The sequence below is a fragment of the Aulonocara sp. 'chitande type north' Nkhata Bay genome, linkage group LG1 (assembly GCF_057382095.1).
Source record: "Aulonocara sp. 'chitande type north' Nkhata Bay isolate Kocher_YH1m ecotype deep benthic linkage group LG1, A_spYH_male_GT1.1, whole genome shotgun sequence".
NCBI classification, from domain to species: domain Eukaryota; kingdom Metazoa; phylum Chordata; class Actinopteri; order Cichliformes; family Cichlidae; genus Aulonocara; species Aulonocara sp. 'chitande type north' Nkhata Bay.
This window is the reverse complement of record NC_141344.1, coordinates 40982835-41002521: the sequence shown is the minus strand read 5'-3', so window position 1 is coordinate 41002521 and position 19687 is coordinate 40982835. Positions and strand designations below refer to the sequence as shown.

The 19687-nt window shown below is 40.3% G+C and overlaps 1 protein-coding gene across 2 annotated transcripts in view; it reads left to right on the top strand.

Moving 5' to 3' along the window:
- Positions 1-331: 331 nt before the first annotated feature.
- The window catches only part of cemip (cell migration inducing hyaluronidase 1), a 155115-nt gene continuing 135759 nt past the window's right edge, over positions 332-19687 (top strand). Inside the window, exon 1 of one of the 2 annotated variants that reach the window (XM_086296398.1) lies at positions 332-427. The gene's annotated coding sequence lies outside the window, so the exon portion shown is untranslated. Of the gene's footprint in view, positions 432-19687 lie in introns of both variants that reach the window. The other variant, XM_086296405.1, reaches the window with a different exon arrangement.

The window sequence follows — 19687 nt, the reverse complement described above, 5'->3', positions numbered from 1 at the left end:
CACAGTATCTCCTGATGATGATTTCTGGCAGTACAGAGAAGGCTTTCAAACAAATTGACATCTTACAACAAATAAATGTACGAGTTCGTGGCCTGTGCGTTTTATTATATATGTTTTCATTTATTTATAGACTTTTTCCTAATACCTTTTTTTCCACATCAGTTTAAAAATCCTGGCAACATCCATGCACAGCGCTTCCAAACAGACAAAAATGTAAACATGGTTCCAAATTTCTTTCTCTTTCTCTCTCTGTCACCCACCCACACGCACAGTGGGCGTGTCGTTCTTCCAGCTGGAGTAAATAGAGGCGGCTCTGCAGCATGCGCTCGGACAGGGACACCGGCTGACACATGAGCGCTCCCTCCATCACTGCTCTGCTCCACCCTGCGCCTTTGCGGACTCTGGGACGAGACACGGATTGTATGAGGTAGGTAGGTGTCTACGGATTCTTTAACCTCTCTCTCTGGGCGTGGGCGAGCTGTACATGGTGAGGTTGTGGTGAGGGGTTATGTATTTGTTGGTCACGGCGATCCACAGGTGTGCAGGGAAAAACATGCGTGTGAATGTGTTTTAAGTGCGCTTATCGCGTGTTACCGAGGAGATCGCAGTTCACCAGGTGGACTCAGCAGCGGGTCCGGGCAGGTTTGCTGAACGCACGTTGCCCGTCCTGCCACGACTTGCGGGCAAAGGTAAGCACTCCCGAACACTTGGTGCTGATTGGACCGCGCAGCATTCGGCACACGCCTGATAACTTGCCCACCAAACAGCCCGCGCCAGCTGCGTGCAGCTGTAAGCCGCAGGCTGAAACTGTGAGAGTACAAATGCTGGCCGTGATGTGGTGAGCACCTTTCTGAACGCAGCCGGGCTTAGAGAGGTCCTCTGTGGCGGCTGCGCCTTCAGATGCTGCCAGGAGCATCTCTTCATTTGTGGGCAGCATCTATAAAATATAACCTGAGCTCAAGAGTGTGACAGTACGTCTGTCTGAGAATGTTACAAGCTCAGCCACAAATAGAGCAAAAAAAAACCTTTGAGCACGTTTTACTCCCGCGCTGCTGTTCACCACCAGAGGAAGCAAGCGGAGTCTGCTCTGCACTCTGCTCCAACAGGTAGTGACCATCATCCTACATAATCTCCGGGCGGTAGCTGAGTAGTAGTTTAAAGTTTAAACTTCTCAAACACAGCTCCCCAAAGCTTCTGTCTATGCATGCACTCAACAACTGTTTGTAACATTCTCTGTCAGACCACATTAACGGGTGAGACAAAAGAATGTGAAACAAATTGATGGAACGGTTGGATGCAATATTCCGCTACCACCTGCAGGTGGTGGTCATGCACATTTGCTAGCCATCATTGAGAAAACAAAACAAACAAAAAAAGGGAGAAAAAAATTAGAGGAAAAATTTACTGCCATCTCCCAAACTGATGTGTAACACTAAGATTTTCTGCTGCTGGAGTAGCAGGAGAAACGTGCAAAAGCCTTTCATGCGTGGAACTCCACAGCCAGCGCTAGCTGTAGTATAACTATAGTGAGCATAGCCAAACAGTTCCGAGTATTAAATTGGGTTTTTGTTTAACATAGAGTGTATTGCATTAAGAAGTTAAATGACTCGGGTAAGTGTTTGATGTCTTGGATATACACAAACACAAATTTAAGACAAATGGGTCATCTAAGCCAGGCGGTGCATCATTTCAGAGTAAGCTCAGATCTCAAAACCTAATGCAAATATCAATATGTAACTGTGTTTTTTAGTTGTTCCTAGTTAGCTCACTTTTGTTTAGAGCCTGTAACAAAATGAGATTAAACTAATTTCAGTTTAAAACCATGTTAATGACACCGTACTATTGCACTGTCTTCATGTCAGCATTTTGACATACAAATAATTATTACTTGAGCATGTGTCTGTACTGCCTTCTTTAAATCTTGATAAGTGTTTCTGCTACAAAATGTGCAAGTCATTTGGAACATGTGCTTGGCCTGATGGAGTGATGATGCTGCAGAGCTGTCTGTGGCTCACTGCTGTCTTATCGTGGTGCTGTTCAACTTGTCATCACCACGGCATCCTCTCTGGACAACAATTAATTCGATATACATATACAAAACCACAGTTTACATTCATATGTACAATATGTAGCATTCTTGTCAAAATCATTTGGTTCTGAGTGGCCTGCTCTTACAAAAATGGTTATGCAACTAACTGAGACTGACTAAAGTGCTAGCAAAAAGAGACTCAGGCTGGGGTGGTTGTCAGAATATCAGCAGAGAATATGAAGGCGTGTAGAAAATCTTGAACATAAATGAGCTGAGTGGGAGAGATGAGTGCTGGGCTGTGCAGCTGGAGTTAGGAGCACGGGTTACACGAGTGAAGGTGTAAGCCTGTGGAATTTCCTTTCATCTATAGCTGACTTGCAAATGTACAAGCTGTTGCAAGATCTGGTGTTTGTCTGTGTGTGTCTGTGCTGTCAGAGAGCTTCTTCTTATTCTAGACTTGCATCACTTCTGAATCGGCAGCTGCTCTGATGTGTCTGATCCTCAGGGACTGGTCTGGGATCAGCTGCTGCGGCTTGGTCTATCAAAGACTAATATTTCATTGCAGTGACTTTCTGTTGGGAATGAGGAAGAAGTAATTTGGTCTAATCCACTGTTTTGTTTATTCCCACCACCAACTCATTTCTAACAGACACTCTTGGTTTTGTACTATCTGACCAGCTTCTTTACTTTTGTTGTAATTACTGTGTTAAACTAGAGGCGTTTGTCACTTACATCAACATGTAATTTAAGCCTCAAAGAACTGATACAGTTGTTCTTTGCTCAAGAAATGCTGCTGCTTCTAGTCAAGCGGACACAGTGTGTGATGTGTTGAACGTAGGAGTATGGTCTGATAGCTGAAGTGTTGCATTGTTTGTACACTGTCATAGGTTAAAAAAGAAACGTTTTCTAAAGGTTGGCTAATGTTGGGGTGGTAAAGGGTGGTATTTACCCCAAACCACAGGTGAAAACATCTATAGGGTGAATCAAAAAGAATCATCTGTTTTCTTAAAGTAATGTACACGTGAAACCTGTGATAAATTTTAAAATACAAAACTTGAAATGTTTACAAGTGCTCAGTGTGTTAGCCTCTGGACACAATTTGTTCCATGTCTCCATCAGTGCTGTTGTTATGCTACCCGCTGCCAACCACTTGAAACTTGCAAATCCCCTCTAACAGTACGTTTCGATCATTACCACTGAATGGCAGTAAAGAGCACATTGAAATCAAATCATTCCTTTTCATACACCCTGTATTTTTTGTGGTTCTTTTTCAGTATCACATAGCCACTGCCAATCAGATACTTGGTGGACTGAAACCTCACACTACTTTTATTGCCATCGATTTTGACAAGACCCCCCACATTGGGTAAAATGTAGCAGTAACTGACCATTTTTTACAGATTGCTGTAGACACTCATTGGACCTCTTTCCTGACCTCCTCTGTACATACTGACAAAGAATTTGAAAATTGAACCAAAAACGTTAAGATTGGATTTATCACTACATCAAACTTTTTGCCCTTTCCGCTGGCACCATTTCTGTTTCAGTCAGGTGTTGTTTCAGGGCTTTGCTGCGTCTTTTTTCCTGCCCTGTTTCTTAAGAAGATGAATTTTGGATGCTGCTCATTTGCTGTAGATACTAGAGCAGGGCGATATGGCCAAAAATATTTATCACGATATATATTTGAAAATTTGCGATAACGATATAACCGACGATATAATTGATGCGAGACAAAATACAACTCCACAACATTACTAGCGCAAAAAGACAACCTTCCATTTATATTCACTTAAACAAGAAGCTGGTTTTTATGTACATTAAAGCTTTATAAAAATGTAACAGTACAAATGCAAATTGCTTGCTGAAAGTTTAACCAAAAGGCATTTCCACTAGAAATGGGCTGACATGTCCTGAGCATAACCATGTATAATATCCACTGAAGTTAAAAAGAGGTGCTTTGCAACATTAAACTGCAGTGTGCAGTACGCATTTTTCGGACCATAAGGTGCACGGGATTATAAGGCACATTAAGCGAAACAAAGCAGTCAGATAAATCAAACTTTATTAAACTCATTCTTCTTGCTTCCTCCATTTCTGTACCATTGATTCCTTAATGTTGAATTCTCTGGCAGCTGCTCTATTCCCATGTTGTTGCAGTATATTAATGACTAACCTCGTATTGTGGATGGATTATCTCAGTTGTTCTCCTGACTGAAGTTTGGTCCGTTTACAGCATCCTGCCATGCGATTGCATTTGTCTCTAACCATGAAGAACCTTCACGTTAACTTTTATAAGTGGAAAAGTGTTAGTTTTCGTCCTCCAGCTTCACTGTTTATGTTATGCTAACATAGCTGTGTCGCTAGCGATCACGTAGCACATCATTATATACCAGCTAGCCCAACTTCAGTAACCCTACAAACGTCACTGCTGTTTAGTTTCCTGTCTTCATTTATGTTGGAAGTGATAGCAGAGCTGTACGTTTGATTTTTTTCAGAAATCTCTCAGTCAGAACATGCTATATCATGCTTAGGTAACTAGCGAAACTAGCGAGCTAACTTCCGCTAGCTTCCTGCTAACTTCTAACTCCGTTAAATGTAATAACTTTTGTTTTCATGGATGCCTGGAAGTTAAACTTTATAGTTACACCTCGTAAAGCAGCAATGCTGATCGTTTTATTAAAGATGAAAGAATTTAGACAGTTTTTAACTCTAAGTGATGCTGCAGTGTTGTTTGACCTGAAGCATACGGAGTTTAGGACCCAGATTATTCCCAGATTTAAGAGCATCTTAGTCCGACAAATATGACAATAACAACGGCCGCTTGCATGTTCTGCAAAAAAATGTGCTTTGTTGTGTATCTGACGGACAAACACCAAACCAGTTCCACATCACTGAAGTTGCACCATTTTTACAAACCAATTCTGGATCATCTGTTTCACTCAACAATCGGCCATGTGCGTATGAAAACAAAGGCACTGCGCATGCGCGTTTTACTCCCATTCTATCGCGATATTTCATTTTCCTATCGTTGCCTAACATTATACCGGTATTACCGTGAACGGTATAATATGGCCCAGCCCTAGTAGATACATGCCAACAGTTTGTAGGTAGTAGCTCTTTGGGAATCACCTTCTTGGTGCAGCAGTAAGATTCAAGATTCATAGATTCAAATGAAGAAATGTAAACAAATTATGTTTTTTGTGACAGGCTGCTCGTGACAAAGTGCTTAAAAATACAATTTAAAATTGGTTCTTTGCTAAGTTGTTATGTGTGGACACGACACTGTTTCATTCTTTAGGATGTTAGGAGCCTTTTGTATTCTTCAGTGGTCAGTAATAAGTAGCAAACGAACAACAAAAGACATTCCTCTGAAAATGTTTAGATACAAGGACTGGACTAAATATGAGTGAAGTGGCAGATTATGTTTAGAAAGACCTTCAGAAAGCCTACAGACCTGTTAAAAGTACAAGACATCAGGCTGAAATGAGGGTAGCTTGAGTTCTTTTCCTAAACTAGCATTCGTTTCTCAGTGTTACCTGTATACAGCACACTGCTACAGTGGACACACTCAAATTTCAGATTTGGCTTTGTCAGCTCACAGTTCACCCACCAAAAATATTCTTTCCTACTTTCATTCGCTTCTGCTTTTCTGAGAAAAACAATCTTGTCTTTGAAAAAGTTTGCTTTTCTCTCTTAGTCCATGGCTATTTCACTTGTATTTTTATTTTAATTCCTATTTATTCTATTTATCCCCTTCGTATATTTTATTTATATTTGTCTCTGTATTTATATATGTGTGTGTATGTGTGTGTGTGTATATATATATATATATATGATATTCTGTAACTGTAACTTCTGTCGGTGCTGTGCTTTTTTGGAAATCGAATTTCCCAGAGGAACCCACCCGAGGGATTAATAAAGTTCTATCTTATCTTATTTCTGACTAAACTCTTGCTTGTGTTCAGAGGGAATTGCAAGCTTGGTGGTATAACTATATGTTCATTTGATTTATTCATGTATTTCACTTATAATGTATATAATGTAAAATAGAATCTAAAAGCAATACAGCATGTTTTCACCTTGTTCGTGACGATACTTGTAGAAATGCCCTTTAAAAAATGTTCATAGAGCTGTACTTGAACTAGTCTTAAGATCTCAGAATCGCATTTCTCATAGCAAGTGAGTAAGAAAACACACACACACACACACACACACACACACACACACACACACACACACACACACACACACACACACACACACACACACACAAATATGTCTGAAATCTCTGGCTTCTCTTGTATTATGTCTACTGTAAGCATTCCATTTCCAAAGTGAGGAACACAACTGTTGGCAGGGGAAAAAAAACATTTACTTTCCACACACACAGTCAACGACGTATAGTCAGTGGGAAGAACTGGCAAAGCGCTACTGCCGTGCATGACTGGGCCGGCAGCCAAAGGCCACAGTTTACTTGAGGAAACCATCAGCTTTTTAGCCTCAACTGAAAGAGGAAAATTTCTCTCCCTTCCAGTCAGGCCTGTCAGCTGTACTTCTCTTTGCTTTCTCCTCTGGTATATTTTTAAGAAGAACGTCGTATTCATAAATGAAGTGACAAAGACAAAAGCTTTTGATCCTTTTTGTCTTTTTTTTTATACCCTTGACGCTTCCATCAGTTTCTTAATTTGATGTGAAATTGTTTAGATTGGCTCCTTTCTTGTCTGGACTTTGTAGTCTGCAACAGAAGCTGGATCACCCTGACTTAAAGCACCTCCACCCAGTCCATGTTCTTAATGACATGCAATGAGAAGCTTGCATGAACAACTGGGTATAAATTGATTCCAGGCATTGCCCTGGCATTGTAACAGACAGCTATTTTGGCTTTGTGTGCAAGCCTGTTATTTTTGTGGATGATGTGATCCAGACAGACAGAATACAGAGAGAGATCCACCTCAACCTGCGTGTGCACGTGCCTCTGCTGCCTAAAATGCACATTCAGCAGCTTAAAAGCTGGTGCTGAAATTAGACACACACACACACGTATGCCACACCCTTTTTGTTTGGATCTCAGGAGCCCAATTTAGATCAAAGTACTGAGAAAAGGGTGTAGTGTAGCATACACCCAATGGAATTTTTGTTTATCCACTTTTTGAGTTGCAATATTCAATTTACCTTTGTAGACTAAGACAAACTACAAACTAGCACCTGCTCACCAGATGTGCACAGAAATATTATTCTAGCCATTAATTTATTAATGGCCCATTCAAGCTCTTTGTTATCCTTGGTGCTTTGCTATATTGTGGAAATTCAATTTTGCTTTGTAATGAACACCAATTTATTCTGTTGCTCTCATGTAGTTATTGTAATATTTCATTTACAGTCTAAATTCACTGAAGTGAACGAGCTGCAACAGAACAAGGTGAAACATGCAGCGAGTGAGAGAGAAAGAAATGTACTGCCTGCTAGATCAATAATTTATGCTCCCTCACACTGAAGCTTTAAAGATGGTCATTAAAGCTTCAATGATAAAACCTTCAGATCCATCGTGTATAAAAAAGAAAGGCCTCGCTCCACCCTGGGTGGTGGTTTGTTTGCCTTCCTCAGACTTTTGCCTTAGGTCTCTGTGCAGATTCTTCACTATATCTGTGCATCTTCCTGATGGCTGCTCGCTCACTCACTAACTCTCACCTTCCTTCTTCCCATTGCTCTCAGAGTTTTGCGTGGAACTGCCCGTGTTGTGATGATTACGGTCTTTTCTTCTTCTGATTTTTCACTGTGGTTGACGTCCTACCATCCTTGTCACGATTCCCCTTAGAGTGTATATAAAAATAAAATGCCTCACTAGACATAAAACTTAGTGGAAAATCGTGATTATGAGTATTCTGCAGAAAAATGTTCTTCATCTGTGGCAAATGGATTAATATAACTGCTGCATGAGATGAGAGTCATTTTAAAAACTTTATATTTCATTCGATGTTCAGCATCATGTTAATAAATCATGTTTGCAGTGGCTTTCCTGTGAGGACCACATGTCTCTAAAAAAGCTGCTTATATGCTCAGAAGTCTGGTATGCACGTTTATATTAAAATATATTAACAAGAAAATCAGCTAAATTAAAAGGCTTGAGGAAAGTGTGATATGGTTCTGTCAGTTTCTTCGGAGGCGTTCAGAATATGAATGAAATTTGAAAGTGGTGTGTTGGTAAAACGGCTGGTTAAAAGTGCTGCATTCAGACATTCTTTTACATGCTAACTTAAACGTACCGCTGAGCCTGAACTTGGTCAACTTTCCTATTTTACGGATGTGGTCAGAAGTGCCGTCCCCTTTCAGAGAGTTCCTTGTTAATGTACCAAAGGAGTTATTAACATGTGTAGAGAAGCAAGATGAAACTTATCTGTTATGATGCTAAATCACTGACGTTTTGACTGTGTATGAAGCACAGACCATAACTTTGAACAAGCTGCTGGCCGCTCGGCTCGCCCAGCTTCAGTCATTGTTAATTGGAGGCAGACACACTCGTATAACAGAGAGAGCTACAGTCCTCAATAGGGCTGAACGATTATGGAAAATAATCTAATTGCGATTTTTTGCCCCAATATTGCGATTGCGATGCGATATGCGATTATTTTTTAAGGTCTTTGTCTTCTGTATTATTAAACAAAGACAAGCAATACATCATATAGTATGGCCAATACTATATTACATTAATTTTAAACTGTTCTTTCCTGGAAGACAGACCTCTGTTATGATGACATGAGGTGATGACTGACATTTTTATTTAACTTCTTCAATCACAACAGTATATTTGAACATACACAATAGTTTATTTTTAGCTTACAAACATCCGAGCATAAAGTGCTGACAAGGAACCCTGGTGTAAACATTAAAATGAAAGTCAGTACAATGTGCAGATTGCAGAAATATACATAAACAAAATCAGTGGCTTTACCACACTCAGTTTTTCGACATCTGTGAACTACTAGACAGTCATTCAATTAAAAAATAATATTAAATAAATAAAACTAATAAATAAAAAATACACACATCTTACTGATCTCTGCAGTCAGTAACATTACACATAAAGTGCAAACATAATAGCAATTGTATAAACACACACACAAACACGCCTTTAAAATTTAAAGGCGTGAAATTGGATGGTCTAGTTCTGATTAGCGTCACCGCTGTCTCGGTGGAGTTTAATAAACTCGGCCGTCTGCTTCTTGCTATCTAAAATATAACCAGACACTGGTGTAAATTCTCGACTGTCTCATACTTCTGTTTAATAAGTTTTCTGTTTGACGTTTAGTCAGCTGTGTGAAAACCAAGGAGGAACCCACCCGGGGGATTAATAAAGTTTTATTTTATCTAATCTAATAACTTTAATCTCAGCCAAACCGATTTACTCACGAACAAACAAAACACTGAAAAAAGCCCAACAATAACATTTTTAGGTTGTCTAAGTGACTTATATATTACGTTTAACCCGAGCAGCGAAACTCCGCGGTGATCTGAAAATGATGTGCCGGGAGTTGTGCCGTTCTCGGCCGCATCAGTAATCCTCGAGCTCCCGGCTAGCTGTCGAGCTGGTGGGTAGCAGACGCCTCTGAAAACGTCGAAGCACTTTTGCAAATATGGGATATCTTGATAAACCGAGCAGATATTTGATGTTTACACAACTACTTTCTCGCCTGAAAATATGTTAAAAGTTTATTTTGTGACCCAGAAAGATTAGTATGAGTAATTTTAAAACTTAGTAGCGGCCGCCATTGCTGGAAACTGGAGTTTGGCTGGGTCGCACTATGAATTCTGGGATATGGTAGTAATTTGGACAGCCTTATAATCGCAGTATAATCGCAGCCTTTGCGGTTAGAAAATTGCACTTGATCATGTCGCGATATTATCGCAAATGCGATATATCGTTCAGCCCTAGTCCTCAATGAGCACAAAATAAGCTGAGCTTTCAGTGAAAATAGACAATTGTAGCCACAAAATAGCTATAATGTAAAGGATGAATTCAAATGGGCAAGGAGCTTTATGACAGTTGCTGTCTGAGATTAAAGGAAAGAGAGATCGCTTTACTTTTGTAGGTTTTGATTTATTCCTATTTTTAGATTCCTCCCAACGGCTCACCACTGCCAGATTCACGGATGCATTATGGTCTCTTACATCTTCTGATGTACTTACTCTATCTAAAACAGCTTTGACGTCGACCTGAGAGACTCCTGCATTTTCATATTAGAGGATGCCTCCCTGCACCTGATGATGTGATTGTTTATCAGAAAAGAATATCACCTTCACATCATCACCACCACATAAACACTAATCCTGTTTGTCTTTTCCAGCTGGTCCAGGCTTTAGTTAATTAACTTTAATCTCCTCATATTCACCAGCAGCACCAACAGATTTAACTTCCTATGCTTTGTATTGCAAGAATTGATTTAAAATCTTTGTCTGTTCTCATTTGTTGGTAGATTGTCATGTTAAAGGGACAGTAGGAATGTTTGCAGTATATTTGTGGAAGACTTTGTTGCAACCAATCCGTTATTAAAACTTTAGCCAATAAACAAAAACAGGTTTATTCAGCTCTCCGTCTTTGCCATGACCCAAAGCTGGCTAATCTACACGCGCATGTGTGCATAGCAGTGGACTAGTATGATTGAGGCAGTTGATTTTCACTCAACAATCTTTGTGATATAAAAACAAATGTAATGATTAGTTATTATTAATCTCTGCCTTTTGCCCAGTGGCAGCTGGGATGGGCTCCTGCAAACCTGATTTGGATGGAGAGATGGTTGGATCCATCTGTACCACATATAAGCATGTAATAGCTCATTAGCTACCCTATGTCTTAGACATCCTTAACATCTTATGGACAGTGACAGTGTTGTCTTTTCATAGCTATTAGTAATTTATATTCCCTTATTGACCAAGCAAGGTCTCCGATCTCAAATAAACTTGTGGTAGAGTGAGGACAATATTTACAGCCATTTGTTTGGACATTTGTTTGTGGTTGCTAGTGGAGCTGGCTAACTTGTGTTTATTGATGATGTGACTGCTGACAGAAGTAATAGGATGTAAAGTTTCTGCTCACATTCAGAAGAAATGTGCAGTTGGGGGCCACAAAGACCCCCACACAAGAAGAAACTGAATGTATGGGCAGTAAAAGCCTGAGAGTATTTAATGGGAGAAAATGCAGCATTTATAATGTAATGAATTCCAGACTTCAGGTAGTCATTGGCTTCAAAAGATTTTTATCCAAGTATTATTAACAAAATTCTTTACAATTTAAATTATGCTAGTTTGTCCATTTAATGTTCAATTCAATTCAATTCAATTCAATTTTATTTATATAGCGCCAAATCACAACAAAAGTCGCCTCAAGGCGCTTCATAGATACAGAGAAAAACCCAACAATCATATGACCCCCTATGAGCAAGCACTTTGGCGACAGTGGGAAGGAAAAACTCCCTTTTAACAGGAAGAAACCTCCGGCAGAACCAGGCTCAGGGAGGGGCGGCCATCTGCTGCGACCGGTTGGGGTGAGAGAAGGAAGACAGGATAAAAGACATGCTGTGGAAGAGAGACAGAGGTTAATAACAGATATGATTCAGTGCAGAGAGGTCTATTAACACATAGTGAGTGAGAAAGGTGACTGGAAAGGAAAAACTCAATGCATCATGGGAATCCCCGGCAGCCTATGTCTATTGCAGCATAACTAAGGGAGGATTCAGGGTCACCTGGTCCAGCCCTAACTATATGCTTTAGCAAAAAGGAAAGTTTGAAGCCTAATCTTGAAAGTAGAGATAGTGTCTGTCTCCCGAATCCAAACTGGAAGCTGGTTCCACAGAAGAGGGGCCTGAAAACTGAAGGCTCCGCCTCCCATTCTACTTTTAAATACTCTAGGAACAACAAGTAGGCCTGCAGAGCGAGAGCGAAGTGCTCTAATAGGGTGATATGGTACTACAAGGTCATTAAGATAAGATGGGGCCTGATTATTTAAGACCTTGTATGTGAGGAGCAGGATTTTGAATTCAATTCTGGATTTAACAGGAAGCCAATGAAGGGAAGCCAGAACAGGAGAAATATGCTCTCTCTTTCTAGTCCCTGTCAGGACTCTTGCTGCTTGCTCTTGCTTAATGTTGAGGCTCTATTTGTAAAACTTGCTGTATTGCAAAACAGGTAATTCAGTACTTAAACTTCCTAAACTAAAGCTGAAAGTTTGGTGGTGCATAGAGGCTAAATTACAAAATTACACATGAAATGATAATTTGAGGAATGATACAGAGTTTAGAAATTAAATGTTAAATGAACGATCCAGATTGAAAGTTTTCCAAATGTTGTCACTTGTTATTATATTTGATTGGCAGTGTAGATCTGAATTACTCAACTCAACTCAAGTCCTAATATGGGTCAGATGTCAGGTGAGTTGTGCTTTGACCCATATGGAACCTGACTCATGATCTTTGAGCTGTGCCCCGCCCACAACATATTCTAGTGCTGCAACTGTGTTACAGCAATGTTAATTACATTTTTTTGTACTAATGGGATTTTACCAAATTTTATCAAGAAATATATGGGACTATTAAAGGTAATTTGTTCTCTACATTTTTGTGTTTTAAACACTGAAATGTCGATTCTGCAGTTTCAGGAAAAAGGAGATGTTTAGAAACAGACGCTTCCCACATTGTATCTCAAAAACTGGGTAAATAGATGCTCAGCGAGGCATATTAGAGATATTTCTGAGGGTACTGAGAGAACCTATTTTCTTTACTGTTGTGTGAATTGTCGGTTCAAACATCCTCTTAGTCACAGCAGTAGTATTTTGTATTCATAAGACCCACCAGACGTTGGAAGACGAACTGAAAATGTTCCTCTATCTACAGGTCGTCCACACAGTGTGTGTCTGTGTGTATGATTTCCCTCCTAGGGTGAAGGGAATGATTGTGGCACAAAAAGTGCAGCATATATCTAACTATGCCATTTCCTGTCAAAGTACTAGCATTACAGTTGAAACATGCTGACGTTTAGCCCAGAAATACATACTGGTAGATCTAAATATATAATGGTGTCACTGTTTAATTCCACTGCAGATGGGAGGTAAAAAGCATATTATTTCTGTGTCTTTCTGTGGTTGATTTTAATTACCTTCTATTTTTCTGACGAAAGCATCTGCTTATTTAAAAGCCAATAGACGACCCGAAGATAATGCCTGGCTAATGACAACCTGCCGCGTACAGATTTTCATCAATAATCTGATGCAGTTAAATGGAAACCTGTACGTTTCAAGCTCATAATTTACTGTGATGTCAAATCGATGGCTCTAATGTATGCAGTCGGACATGGGTGGTTATGTGTGAAATTGAAAGTGTCTATCTGTCTTGAAACGAATTCAGGGATTGGCTATAATACTGCTATGTGTGAAAGCAGCGGCAACACTTGATGTCATCATAGCCCCAACTCAGGGCTCAAAAAGGAAGGAGGATGGAAGGAAGGATGTGTGATTGCAGTTATAACTGTCCATCTATCTTCTTCTGCTTATCTGGGGCCGGATCGTGGGTCGCTTAGGCATCAGTCTGGGCTTCATTGCTTAGGCAGCAGCCTGAGCAGAGAGGCCTAGACCTCCCTCTCCCCGACCACCTCCTCCACCTTATCCGGGGGAAAACCAAGCGCTACCAGGCCAGCCAAGAGATATGATCTCTTGAGCGTGTCCTGGGTCTGCCCCGGGGACTCATCCCAGTGGGACATGCCTGGAACACCCACGAGGCATTGTTGTCAGATGCCCGAAACACCTCAACTGGCTCCTTTTGATGTGGAGGAGAAGCAGCTCAACTTGGAGCCCCATCCAGATCACTGAACTCCTCACCATATCGCAGAAAGGCCAGCCACTCTACAGACAAAGCTTATTTCCACTGCTTGTATCCACAATCTCGTTCTTTCAGACACTACCCAAAGATCGTGATCATAGGTGAGGGTGTAGACGTAGAGCGACTGTTAAATTGAGACCTCTATTTTTTGCTCAGCTCTCTTTTTACCAAGATGGACCGGTACAGCGTCCAGATCACTGTATATGCAGCACCAACCCGTTGTCGATCTTCACGCAACATTGTAGAGGTGTATCATCCAAGACAGCCCTATAACATCCAAAGCCTTCAGTAATTCAGGGCAAACCTCATCCCCCCCCCCCAGCGTCCCCGCCATAAAGGAGTATTTTTTAACTGCCTGGTGACCTCAACCCCAGTGATGGACGAGTTGTCCCCATCACACCCAGACTCTGCTTCCTCTATGGAAGATGTGTCAGTGGGATTAAGGAGGTCCATTTTTAAAGGAATAATTTTTTAAATGCAAAAACATATAAATAATGTCAAGTACAGTCAAAGTCAAATAAAATAAGATATATATTAGGGCTGGGCGATATGACCCAAAATTCATATCTTGATATTTTTTAACTGGATGGCGATATACGATATATATCTCGATATATATATTTTTTTAAAGCCATAAAGTAAGAACAAAAGAGAGTTCATAGTCAAAGCTGTGTCCCAGATGTCACACAGGCACTTTTATTAACATACAGCATAGATGTACATGAAAAAAACTACTCAAAAATAAATTATGAGCATTTATTAAATAATAATGCTCCATAAATAAAAAAAACTGTTGTTTTTGTGCATAACAAAGAGCTCACCACTGTGCAGTCAGAATGTAAACTAACAGACGCTGAGCGTAATAACAAAGATTTCACAGCTGCTCTGTTCCCAACTTGTACTGTGTGACTGACAGCCTGGAGTTTGAAATCCACTTCGTAACCACGTCTCTTAACAGGTGCCATTTATGGTCCTTATACACACACAATACGGTAATATTACGTTGAAGCACAGTACGTATCACTCCGCCAGGCTCAGCCGTAATGCTCCGACAATCCATCAAGCGCTGCAGCTCCGTAGCTGACCAAAGTCGTACTAAAACATTTTTTGACAGATTGCTGAGCGCCGTGTTCCACATAAAATCGGTTCGCGGTCATCAAGCACAACCAGAATTCATACATAAGGCGCTCTGTCAACTTTTGAGAGAATGAAAGGATTTTAGGCTGTGCAGCCCCTCTGGGCTGCATGGCGTTAGCGGGGTTAGCTCGTTAGCGTGGTTAGCTTGTTAACATGTTGACGCCGTCCAGCCCCACGCACGGGGCGATGCGCAGTAACTCGTTAACGCAGATTTGCCGTGTCCATCTTGTCGCTGCCTGCAGGTGAAGCGATGGGGGAGGAGGGGGAGTTGTGTTCAGTGAAGGAGAGAGGCGAGGTCGAGTAACGCTGCGTAAAGACAAAAGTGGACGAAAGAGAGGCAAACTTGCGGCTCCACAAGTATAATTATAACGTAACATAGACTATATCGATATAAAGGATATTGTCACAGCTTATATCTCATATAAAAATATATTGATATTTTTAAAAAACTCGATATATCGCCCAGCCCTAATATATATACAATCTAAAGTGAGGCATAAAAAATTACCTTTACTGTTCTTTATTTAGTCTTCTTGGAAGCACTTCTGACATTATAGGAGGCAAATTTTTGTGCTGTTTTAAAAGAACTTATGATGGTGTAGATGTTATTTAATATTAATTATAATTCAATGTCCAACCTAACAATCCTTAGGTCAGTGGCTTTAATGGCCCATTTATATTTTTATTGGCGTGTGAAATAAGTAGTGCTGTCAGCGTTAACGCATAAACTCGTTGAAACGGGCTAACAAGTTAACGCAGATGAATTGGAAAAATAAAAATAAAAAATTGATTCCACCACACAAGACTAATAATTAAATAAAACCAGATTAGCTATTTGTTAATATTTGCTACACTTTCTGCTACATTAAGCAAGATTTGTGTTCTATACACTTATAACCTTTAGGTTTATATGAGCGTATGTGAGGAGCGGGTGAAATCACTCAAATCACATCTGTTTTGATTGCAAGAATGTTAGATTTTGGAAATCTTGCTACTGGGTAAATTGATAAGTAATTGGGTGATTGGGAAAACCATTTGGGGATCCCAAAGCAAAAAATAACTCTACAGCTCCTTTTGACTCAAGAGCAAATGTGTGTGTTTCTTCACACTTCACACCATCACATGATTTTTCTCTCTTGTTCAGCCTGGTTGCGCTCAGATCTTACATGTTTTTGATGCAACACAGCTCCAGCTGACTGCCTTAACTATCTCACAGACTTCAGTCTATTACTCTCTGTTAGAAAATAGCCAGGTTACAACTTCATTCTTATTGTAAAACTTGCCTTGCTATTTGTCATGGATGTTTTTGGACTTACTATGTCCTTCTGGGCTAATTTGGATTTAATCTCTTATAATAAGAATACTCCCTAAATAACATATTCAGTGTCATATTTACTTAGCCTTTCGCAGTAATTTGTCAAACTACTTGAGGTAGTTGAACCATGGTTCTGTTGCACTCTTGTCTCTCTGTCTCTCACAGATAATTTCTTTCTCTGCTGTCACCTAAGAGTGCAGGAGATTACCAAACCAGACAGTCGATATTTGTAGGCGTGCACAGCTGCACCTCTGTGTGTGTGTATATGTGTGTGTGTGCGTGCGTGCGTGCGTGCGTGTGTGTGTGTGTGTACAATTGCATAACAGTAACCACACAAGTGTCCAGACACTAAATCTCAGGGTGGCTGGAGCTCAGGAGGTAGAGGTTATCCACTGATTGGAAGGTTGGTGGTGAGCCCTGGCTGCTCCAGCATGCCAAAGTATCCTTGGGCAAGATAATGATCCCCAAATTGCTCTCTAATGCAGCCCATTAAATGTGTATAAATGTTATATAGAAGGCACTTTTCACAGTTCGATCTGTGACAGTTATAATGGGCTCTGATGTCGTTCTTTTTGTTGTAATCTGATGCAGTTTATCTGGTTAAATGGTGGAGGAAGATGTTTTAGTTTGTCCATAGGGGGATGGGGGATTGTCTCTGCTTGCCTTTATGTAAAAGTCACCATACAGCACTGAGTTCTAGTAAACGTGTGATGATTATTAAGCCCTTAAAACTGTACACAAATGATGATGAATTGTGGTTTCCCACTCTGACCTGTTTTACACAAACATGCTGACGATGGCTGTTTGAACAGAGGCTGATCTTCACACTGACTGGAATAACTGCACCTGCGATTTGTTCTTTGCCTGGGGAGAAATGCTTCACTTTGAGGACTGCCTGTTATGCGCTCACACATTTATCTTCTGCCTATTGTTTGCTGTACGCTGTCTGTTGTTTGCTCTGTAAATTGTGGCAGGATGCCAGAATACGTCCCAGAAGATGCTGAGTTGTTGCTGCTAGCACCTAAAACCAAGAATCTGTCAGCTGCTTTGCTATAAAAGGAAACTGGTCTGCTATTACTGTGTCATGTGTGGATCTGACCTAGTTGTTGTTATTTTTGTGATTTTTTTGCATCCATTTAAGTTTTATAACATGCACTGAAACAACCAAATGTTGGATTGGGGAATGTGCTCTGTATTTCATTCAGTCTTAAGCAGCGATTATACTTTCCACATCTGCAAGTCTGCTTGGGTCCCAGTGATGTAAATGGTGTCATCAGAAGTAGGGCTGAACGATATATCGCATTTGCGATAATATCGCGACATGATCAAGTGCAATTTTCTAACCGCAAAGGCTGCGATTATACTCTGGACATGTCCAAATTCATGGGCTGCATCCTCCTGAGGCCGCATTTGTAGACCGATTACGTCACAGCGATGCGCCGAAGGCTGTCCAAATTACTACCATATCCCAGAATTCATAGCGCGGCCCAGCCAAACTCCAGTTTCCAACAATGGCGGCCGCTACTGAGTTTTAAAATTACTCATACTAATCTTTCTGGGTCACAAAATAAACTTTTAACATATTTTCAGGCGAGAAAGTAGTTGTGTAAACATCAAATATCTGCTCGGTTTATCAAGATATCCCATATTTGCAAAAGTGCTTCGACGTTTTCAGAGGCGTCTGCTACCCACCAGCTCGACAGCTAGCCGGGAGCTCGAGGGTTACTGATGCGGCCGAGAACGGCACAACTCCCGGCACATCATTTTCAGATCACCGCGGAGTTTCGCTGCTCGGGTTAAACGTAATATATAAGTCACTTAGACAACCTAAAAATGTTATTGTTGGGCTTTTTTCAGTGTTTTGTTTGTTCGTGAGTAAATCGGTTTGGCTGAGATTAAAGTTATTAGATTAGATAAAATAAAACTTTATTAATCCCCCGGGTGGGTTCCTCCTTGGTTTTCACACAGCTGACTAAACGTCAAACAGAAAACTTATTAAACAGAAGTATGAGACAGTCGAGAATTTACACCAGTGTCTGGTTATATTTTAGATAGCAAGAAGCAGACAGCCGAGTTTATTAAACTCCACCGAGACAGCGGTGACGCTAATCAGAACTAGACCGTCCAATTTCACGCCTTTAAACTTTAAAGGCGTGTTTGTGTGTGTGTTTATACAATTGCTATTATGTTTGCACTTTATGTGTAATGTTACTGACTGCAGAGATCAGTAAGATGTGTGTATTTTTTATTTATTAGTTTTATTTATTTAATATTATTTTTTAATTGAATGACTGTCTAGTAGTTCACAGATGTCGAAAAACTGAGTGTGGTAAAGCCACTGATTTTGTTTATGTATATTTCTGCAATCTGCACATTGTACTGACTTTCATTTTAATGTTTACACCAGGGTTCCTTGTCAGCACTTTATGCTCAGATGTTTGTAAGCTAAAAATAAACTATTGTGTATGTTCAAATATACTGTTGTGATTGAAGAAGTTAAATAAAAATGTCAGTCATCAATTCATGCATCACCTCATGTCATCATAACAGAGGTCTGTCTTCCAGGAAAGAACAGTTTAAAATTAATGTAATATAGTATTGGCCATACTATATGATGTATTGCTTGTCTTTGTTTAATAATACAGAAGACAAAGACCTTAAAAAATAATCGCATATCGCATCGCAATCGCAATATTGGGGCAAAAAAATCGCAATTAGATTATTTTCCATAATCGTTCAGCCCTAATCAGAAGGTTAGTGCAAGGTTCCAAGTGGATATCCGGATGCCTGCCTGTTTTTTGTGACTGCACAGACTCGTTTTAAAGAATTTATAATGCACCAACTACACTTGCTCCTCATGCAGCAGATGTCAATATAACAGGATTGACTACCTGGCTGTTTGGTCTCCTGGTGTGCGTGTCTGTGTTCACAACAGAGTTTAATGTAGGCTTTACTGATAGTCACATAATTAAAAACACCAAGAGGTCAGTATTAATCACATCAATCATCTTGTAACTTGTCAAGGGAGTGGATACATTAGGCACCAAAGTGGGATTGCATGAAGTCATAGGTCTTCTCGGATGTTTTTGATAGGCTGTGGTTGGTACAACCAAAAGAGTTCAAAGGAAGGAGAACAAAATGGGATCAAAGACCTGGCTCCTTCAGAAGAGCTACCATCGCACAGAATCCACACACAGTGCATCATAGTTTTTTTAATATAGTGGCACTTAGCCTCTCATTAAATAAAGCTGTTACATCCTGTGAGGATGTGGGAGTGTGTGGACGTGGTGTTGTCCTCTCCTCCTCCTTCTTTCTTGCCCCTCCCCTTGTTTCTCTCTGCCC